Source organism: Daphnia pulicaria, unplaced genomic scaffold (assembly GCF_021234035.1).
Source record: "Daphnia pulicaria isolate SC F1-1A unplaced genomic scaffold, SC_F0-13Bv2 h1tg000146l, whole genome shotgun sequence".
In the NCBI taxonomy this organism is placed as follows: domain Eukaryota; kingdom Metazoa; phylum Arthropoda; class Branchiopoda; order Diplostraca; family Daphniidae; genus Daphnia; species Daphnia pulicaria.
In genome coordinates this window covers 7,501-15,000 of record NW_025804836.1, presented here as the reverse complement: position 1 = coordinate 15,000, position 7,500 = coordinate 7,501, and the positions used below count along the sequence as shown (strand labels likewise).

General features: G+C 48.4%; 3 non-coding genes across 3 annotated transcripts in view; all 3 read left to right on the top strand.

The window, feature by feature from the left end:
- Positions 1-3,273: 3,273 nt before the first annotated feature.
- Positions 3,274-5,569, top strand: LOC124319252. Its single transcript, XR_006912948.1, has one exon. It is a non-coding gene; the product is annotated as a small subunit ribosomal RNA (ribosomal RNA).
- A 930-nt stretch (positions 5,570-6,499) lies between these two features.
- On the top strand, positions 6,500-6,652 carry LOC124319247. The gene has a single exon (XR_006912944.1). It is a non-coding gene; the product is annotated as a 5.8S ribosomal RNA (ribosomal RNA).
- A 642-nt stretch (positions 6,653-7,294) lies between these two features.
- The window catches only part of LOC124319248, a 4,574-nt gene continuing 4,368 nt past the window's right edge, over positions 7,295-7,500 (top strand). The window contains exon 1 of the ribosomal RNA XR_006912945.1: positions 7,295-7,500. This exon is cut by the window's right edge and continues 4,368 nt beyond it. This is a non-coding gene — a ribosomal RNA (large subunit ribosomal RNA).

The following is a 7,500-nucleotide window of genomic DNA, read 5'->3' as shown; positions in this document are numbered from 1 at the left end:
ACAGTTACTGCCCGGAACATCCACTACTTTCCTATATAGGGAAGAGGTTGTCGAAAAAAAGAAAGTTGAAAAATTTTCTAAGTCCGAAAAATTGAAAAATTTTTCTAAGTCCCGACGACGTGGTAGTGACGTGGTTGGCGGGACTTGGACGTATAAAGGCCGATGAAAAAAAATGGAAATGGAAATGAAAATTTCTCGATTTCCGACGACGGTGTTTGGCAACGACTCTCTCGCCCGGCCACTGGTCGGCGCGAGAGAGGAGTGAGCGAGACCCGTCGATTCGAAAAGAGAAGCCGTCACACCGTCGAGGCGTGGCGGCTCTCAAGTGGGTTGGTCGGGCGTGTCGTGATGACTCGCGACCGTAAAAAATTCCCACTCAAATTCTCCCATTTCCGACGACGGTGTTTGGCAACGACTCTCTCGCCCGGCCTCTGGTCGGCGCGAGAGAGGAGTGAGCGAGACCCGTCGATTCGAAAAAAAGCCGTCACACCGTCGAGGCGTGGCGGCTCTCAAATGGGTTGGTCGGGCGTGTCGTGATGACTTGCGACCGTAAAAAATTCCCACTCGTCGAAAATTTTCTAAGTCCCAACTTTGAAAACGACGGTTCCTAAAAGTCGGCTGGCGGTTGGATGGGGCAATGTCCCCGTCCAATCGCTAAAAATGAGCCGGAAAACGGAGACATTATGCGGCGGAACATTAGTGGTTTTCCTTAGTATAGAAGAGGTCTCGATTCCTAAACTCGGAAAAATTTTCAGAGTCCCAAAAATTTTCGAAGTGTCGAATAGTTTGGTTTCTCGAATTGAAAATTTTTTTCAAATTTGCGACATTACGACAAGCAGCGATTGTAAAGCCCGGTCCAAATTTTTCAAACGAGTCTTACTTCTTGTTAGTCCGCCTGGCCGATACCAAAGAATGGCCGACCGTCGACTATCGGGCGAATAGACGGGTGAAAGAAATAAAGTCGAAGCCGGTGGTTGGATAGATATCGAAGGGAAGGCGAAAGAGGCGAAAAGGAAAGCGCGAAATTTCTTTAGTAGCTTCGACGCAAAAACTTTGGTATCGACGGGGAGCTTTGGGAAATGAAACGAAGACGCAGAATGGGAAGTTGTCCGGTTCGGCGTTAGTTGTAGTTTCATTTCCACCGTAGCTGAGCTCCTTTCCGCCCGCCACTTCACATGATTTTAGTTTCGATTCCGTTCGATCGCGCTTGCACTGTCTTTGTTTTTTTTTCACTGCTTGGATCGCGGCTTTGCTCTAACCAGTTTAGCCCCATGCGATCAAAAAGTCTTAAAAAAAAAAAACCGTTGAACGGAGACGAACTCGATGAGCTGTCGGTGTGTGAAATATCATTCCTTCGGTAAAACCGTTTTCGAAATTTCCGATGGTCGGTATATGTAAAAATATATCCGAACCGCGATGTGGACGGGAATTCAAACGCCCGCTTCACCGATTGGTGCGACAGCTGAGAAGCTCGTCACTCGATCCAACGACTCTTGGTCGAAAAGTTCAGAAGAGGTGCGCGCGTCAAACATTTTTTTGGTTTCGGACGTTTCGTTTCTTCGGCACGTGTGGTTTGTCTGTGGCCGTCTGTGAGAGAAATCGGACGCTTGTTCTTTGTTATTTTACCGTAACAAGACAAGACGGGAAAGATTCTTTCTTCCAAACTTACGGCATCATAACCATCAGCGTTTACCGTCAGCGACGATACGGAAGAGAAAAGAAAATGGTGCGCGTCTTTTCACTTTTTGACACCGTATCAAAAAAAAATTACCGTTCAGGCGGAAATGTGTGTGTGTGTGTGTGAGCCGAGAGATAAAAAATAAAAAAGCCACCAAACAGAACGCTTTCAAATTATTTCGTGCGGCGTGCGCATATTTCACATTTTGCCGTTTGACGGAAGCTCGTTGTGTGGAACACAGAAGTGGAGATGGACGGAGTTGAAGGGGGGCGAAGACGGCCCGGTCGGACAAAGTCAAGAGATTGAAATATACGAGAGAATTGGGTGGAAGTGATGGCAAATCTATAAAATTCAAAAATCGGATGAGATGCGAGGACCGCAAAATGTGGCGTCGACTCTGACTCTCTTTTACTACGAACTTCCCTTCGACGGAAGATATCGAGAGCTGAGCTGAGCGCCCGCTGAGTATGGCCGGCGTAATTACAAACGAGTTACGGTTGGAGCTATATCGATTGTACGTATCCCGAACGTTCATCGAACAAGCCAGATCAACTCGGCGCCCGGTAAGATGTACGCTCAGTTATGGCCATGACACACGAAGGGAGAATTCAAACGGCTGTGAGTGTACGGCCCGCCCGGAGTTGTGTGTAGGCAGTGACCTCTCAAGAAAAAACGTAAAAAATTTTTTTTTGACAGTCACCGGTCTGCGACAAGTAATCAGTACGAAACTTGGGTGCAATGCAAAAAACATTTTGAGAATCCTTGCTTGACAACAACGAATCTAACACGATAAAAAAAACGATCCCCATCGGTGTACCGCTTGCTTTTCTCGCGCTTCGGCGCAGAATCGCTTATTCAGCTGCCCTTGGAATATGTTCGTTTCGTGCATACTTGATCTCGGTCATTCTTCGGTGAACTCTTAAAGAATTGCGCACTTTTATAGGGGTAGTCTGGTTGCTTGTCTCGACTTGAAATGATTTGTTTTTTTCCGCCCATGACTTTCTATACGATGCCTCTATGCTGGCCTCTGACCGCGGTTGTTCCGAGTTTTCTCTTTCTCTTCGAAAGTCTTTGCGGAAAATTCTGCCTCGTGTGACCGTTGAGCGGTGAGGTGTGTGTGTGTGTGTGTGTCGTGCGGGGTGATGCGAGAGTGTGCCTCGGCGGTGGAAAAATAAAAATAAAACTCTGAGCCCACAAAAATTTAAAAGATGTATGCTTGTCAGCTTAGTAAAGCAGGCTTGACTTATGAGCATACAGCACGCCACATATGACCGTCGAAAACCGTAATACGGGAAAAAAAGTTGATGAATATATCAAGACCGGTCGAATGAATCCGATTCACTTTGGGCTCATAGACCGTTGAATGGTCTTTGACTTTGGAAATTGAATGAAAAAAATCCAACAAACGGATCGGATCGGTGTTTCTCTTCACTGGGACTCGCTGTGACACGCCAGGCGTTGCGATCAAAAATTTTAGTTTCCGAAGAAAAAGAAAAAAAACGAAAAACGTGTTGATTTGGTGTGTGTTTGGTGATGCGTGGGCGAAATAAAAACCCGCAACTCGCCGGATGCATATCAAACAAACATACACGAAATACCTGGTTGATCCTGCCAGTAGCATATGCTTGTCTCAAAGATTAAGCCATGCATGTCTAAGTACAAGCCGCTAGACGGCGAAACCGCGAATGGCTCAATAAATCAGTTATGGTTCCTTAGATCCACTCCATCCTACTTGGATAACTGTGGTAATTCTAGAGCTAATACATGCACTCGAGCCTCGACTGCGGGCTTTCGGGCTCGCAGAAGAGGTGCTTTTATTAGATCAAAACCAGTCGGGGCCGGGCTTTCGGGCTCGCGCACCGTACCAATTTTGGTGACTCTGGATAACTTCACGCCGATCGCACGGCCTTCGCGCCGGCGACGTATCTTTCAAATGTCTGCCTTATCAACTGTCGATGGTAGGTTACGCGCCTACCATGGTTGCAACGGGTAACGGGGAATCGGGGTTCGATTCCGGAGAGGGAGCCTGAGAAACGGCTACCACATCCAAGGAAGGCAGCAGGCGCGCAAATTACCCACTCCCGGCACGGGGAGGTAGTGACGAAAAATAACGATACGGGACTCTTCCGAGGCCCCGTGATTGGAATGAGTACACTTTAAATCCTTTAACGAGGAACCATTGGAGGGCAAGTCTGGTGCCAGCAGCCGCGGTAACTCCAGCTCCAATAGCGTATATTAAAGTTGTTGCGGTTAAAAAGCTCGTAGTCGGATGTCTGTCTTCGGCCGGGCGGCGCCGCTCTGAATCAAGGGTGTTGCGTTTCACGCTCTGGGAGCCCGGGTGTCAAAGCCCGACTCTCTTCACGGTCGGACAACATCGCCGGAGTGGTGGTCGGTGCGTCGTTGTTGTATCTGCGGCCAGAGTTGGAAAGTTCTTTCGGGTTCTTTTTTAAATTTTGGTCGTAGTTGACTCGATTCGCTCCACCCAGTCAATCGTTCGGGGTGCCCTTCACCGGGTGTCTCGGGCGGCCGGCAACGTTTACTTTGAACAAATTAGAGTGCTCAAAGCAGGTGTATCCCAACGCCTGAATATCGCAGCATGGAATGATGGAATAGGACCTCGGTCCGATTTTGCTGGTCTTTTACTTTTGGACCCGAGGTAATGGTCAATAGAGACGGACGGGGGCATTCGTACTGCGGCGACAGAGGTGAAATTCTTGGACCGCCGCAAGACGAACAACAGCGAAGGCATTTGCCAAGAATGTTTTCCTTGATCAAGAACGAAAGTTAGAGGTTCGAAGGCGATCAGATACCGCCCTAGTTCTAACCATAAACGATGCCAACCAGCAATCCGTCGGAGTTACTCCAATGACTCGACGGGCAGCTTCCGGGAAACCAAAGTCTTTGGGTTCCGGGGGAAGTATGGTTGCAAAGCTGAAACTTAAAGGAATTGACGGAAGGGCACCACCAGGAGTGGAGCCTGCGGCTTAATTTGACTCAACACGGGAAACCTCACCAGGCCCGGACACTGGAAGGATTGACAGATTGAGAGCTCTTTCTTGATTCGGTGGGTGGTGGTGCATGGCCGTTCTTAGTTGGTGGAGCGATTTGTCTGGTTAATTCCGATAACGAACGAGACTCTAGCCTGCTAAATAGGTGACGGGTTTTATCAATTGAAACCGAAGGGAGTACGGAGGCGTCGGGATCAGGTGGCGGCGATTCGGGTCTCGGTGGGACTGGTTCCTTTAGTGAGGCAATCTCTCGGCTTGGTTTCGTTGTGCTCTGTTCGTCGGGTGTACGGCCTTCACGGGTTGGTTGCCTGGCGGATGAGGTATGGCGGGGCTTTGTCGGGAATGTCTCGCGGGGGCTGGCTCTATTGTTATTCGGTCGTCGTCATCCCCGGCGATACCTTCTGCTCTCGCGTCCGTCACGCAGTCTTCTTAGAGGGACAAGCGGCGTCCAGCCGCGTGACAGTGAGCAATAACAGGTCTGTGATGCCCTTAGATGTCCTGGGCCGCACGCGCGCTACACTGAAGGAATCAGCGTGTTTCACTCTCCCTGTCCGAAAGGACCGGGTAACCGCTGAACCTCCTTCGTGGTTGGGATTGGGGACTGCAATGATCCCCATGAACCAGGAATCCCTAGTAGGCGCGGGTCACTAGCCCGCGTCGATTACGTCCCTGCCCTTTGTACACACCGCCCGTCGCTACTACCGATTGAATGATTTAGTGAGGCCTTCGGACGGGCTTGTCGGGGTGCCGTCGAGTGGGGAGCAATCTCTGCCCGTGCGGTGCCTACCAACGGCGAGGACTGAAAGATGGTCGAACTTGATCCTTTAGAGGAAGTAAAAGTCGTAACAAGGTTTCCGTAGGTGAACCTGCGGAAGGATCATAAACGAACAAGACAAATGTTTTGCGCATATGGCTTTGGTTGAGCACGAAACAACTAAAAGTTGCAAAACAAAAAAACCCCATCAAAAGTCTTTCGGCGTAAGACATCGTATGAACTATGTGTGGGTTGACGGAAGAAAATCATTTATTTTGAACGGGTATCAGGCGCTCTGATGCGCGGTGGTTTAAAGCGGATTCGCCTTTTCAAATTGATTTTTCTTTCCTCTCGGCTCAAAAAAAAACACAAAGTCTTTCGATTTGGTCTATGGCCGTGAGCAAATTCTTCCTGCTTCGATGGTGAATGTCTCTATAGATTCATTCGACCTTTAGCGGCGCTCACAGTGTTGACGTTAGTAGAGTGAAGAATACGATAGCCCGCCTGGGCCGCGAGTACCGAAGGAACAATAAAGGAGATTTTATAAAGTCTTAGTCCCTAAATCAAACACTTTGAAAAATAAAAACTCGGTGGATGGAGAGTCGGAAAAAAAAAAAACATCAAGATTTTGAACGGGTATCAGGCGCTCTGATGCGCGGTGGTTTAAAGCGGATACGCCCAATCGAAATTGTTTTTTTTTGTTTCTCTCTTCGTCTTCGGGATTTTTTGATTCTCGGTGGGGGACGAAAGTGTGAGACTTTACTCTGGACGTTCTTTTCGGGCGTAGATACTCGTGGTTGCGTGCGTGTGCGTCGTATAGACTAACACTCCAAAGCCCGACACTATGCCGTTGAAAACCGAATGTTTTTTAAGCTTGCCCTTCGCCCTCTCGATGAAGTAGGAAGAATTCAAAATCACAATAACACACTAAACCCAAATTCTAGTACGAGTGTTTATCGGAACATTTTCTTTCTGGCTTTCTTTCTCCGCCCTCGCATTCATTTGCTTGGGCGGGTTGGAGAAAAAGAGAGAAGAAAACGAATATGTCGTTTTATATACGACCCTGAACGGTGGATCACTAGGCTCGTGGATCGATGAAGAGCGCAGCAAAGTGCGCTAATCCATGCGAACTGCAGAACACATGGAGCATCGAAATCTTGAACGTAAATGGCGGCCCAGCTTCTCGCTCGGGCCACATCTGACTGAGGGTCGGTCGAATGATGAACGAACAGAGATTTTTTTCAGTCTTGGTTTTGCATGTTGGGTCGCGGCGAGATTTATTTTCACCCGGCCTGACCGCATAAAAGCTCCCGAATCTCTAACGTCTGGGTGCCGCGCGACTTAAGTGGTCCGCGATGCCTCAAATACAAAAAAGGGGGAAAAATAAAAGAAGGTTCGCCCTGTTTTGTTTTTTTCCTCTCTATTCAAAAGAAACCTTTTTCGATGGCAAAACAGATGGGAAATTTTTGAGCCAACTCAAAAAAAAATTTTAGAAATAAACACATCTTCTCGAACAAGGTGTCGGCTGCGTGTGCGCGATATACCGCTTCAACGCGAGTTTAGTTGTGTGTGTGCGCCGGGCGTGTCGAAGTGTCGACCACCGCGAATTATCACTCACTCTAACCGCTCGTTATGCAAGCTTGGTTCGCGCACGACGCGTTGTTTCAATACAAAAAGCCGCAGGACGCCCTGTCACTTTTCGTAAATTAATTTTTGCGAATAACGAGAGACTCGCTTTATTTCGAAAAAAAAAAATTTGAACCGGCAATTATTCAATCTTTCCCGGCTTTAAAACGCCAAAGTCTGCCGAGCTAGATAAAGTGTTGTCTCCTTTTGAAAACAAACAATTCATTCTGACCTCAGTTAGATGAGACTACCCGCTGAACTTAAGCATATCAGTAAGCGGAGGAAAAGAAACTAACAAGGATTCCCTTAGTAGCGGCGAGCGAACAGGGATGAGCCCAGCACCGAACCTCGCGCCCGGTTGAGCGGGTGCCGAGGAATGTGGTGTTCGGGAGGATCGTGCGCGTCTGTCCGGTATCTATCGTCCAAGTCTCCAT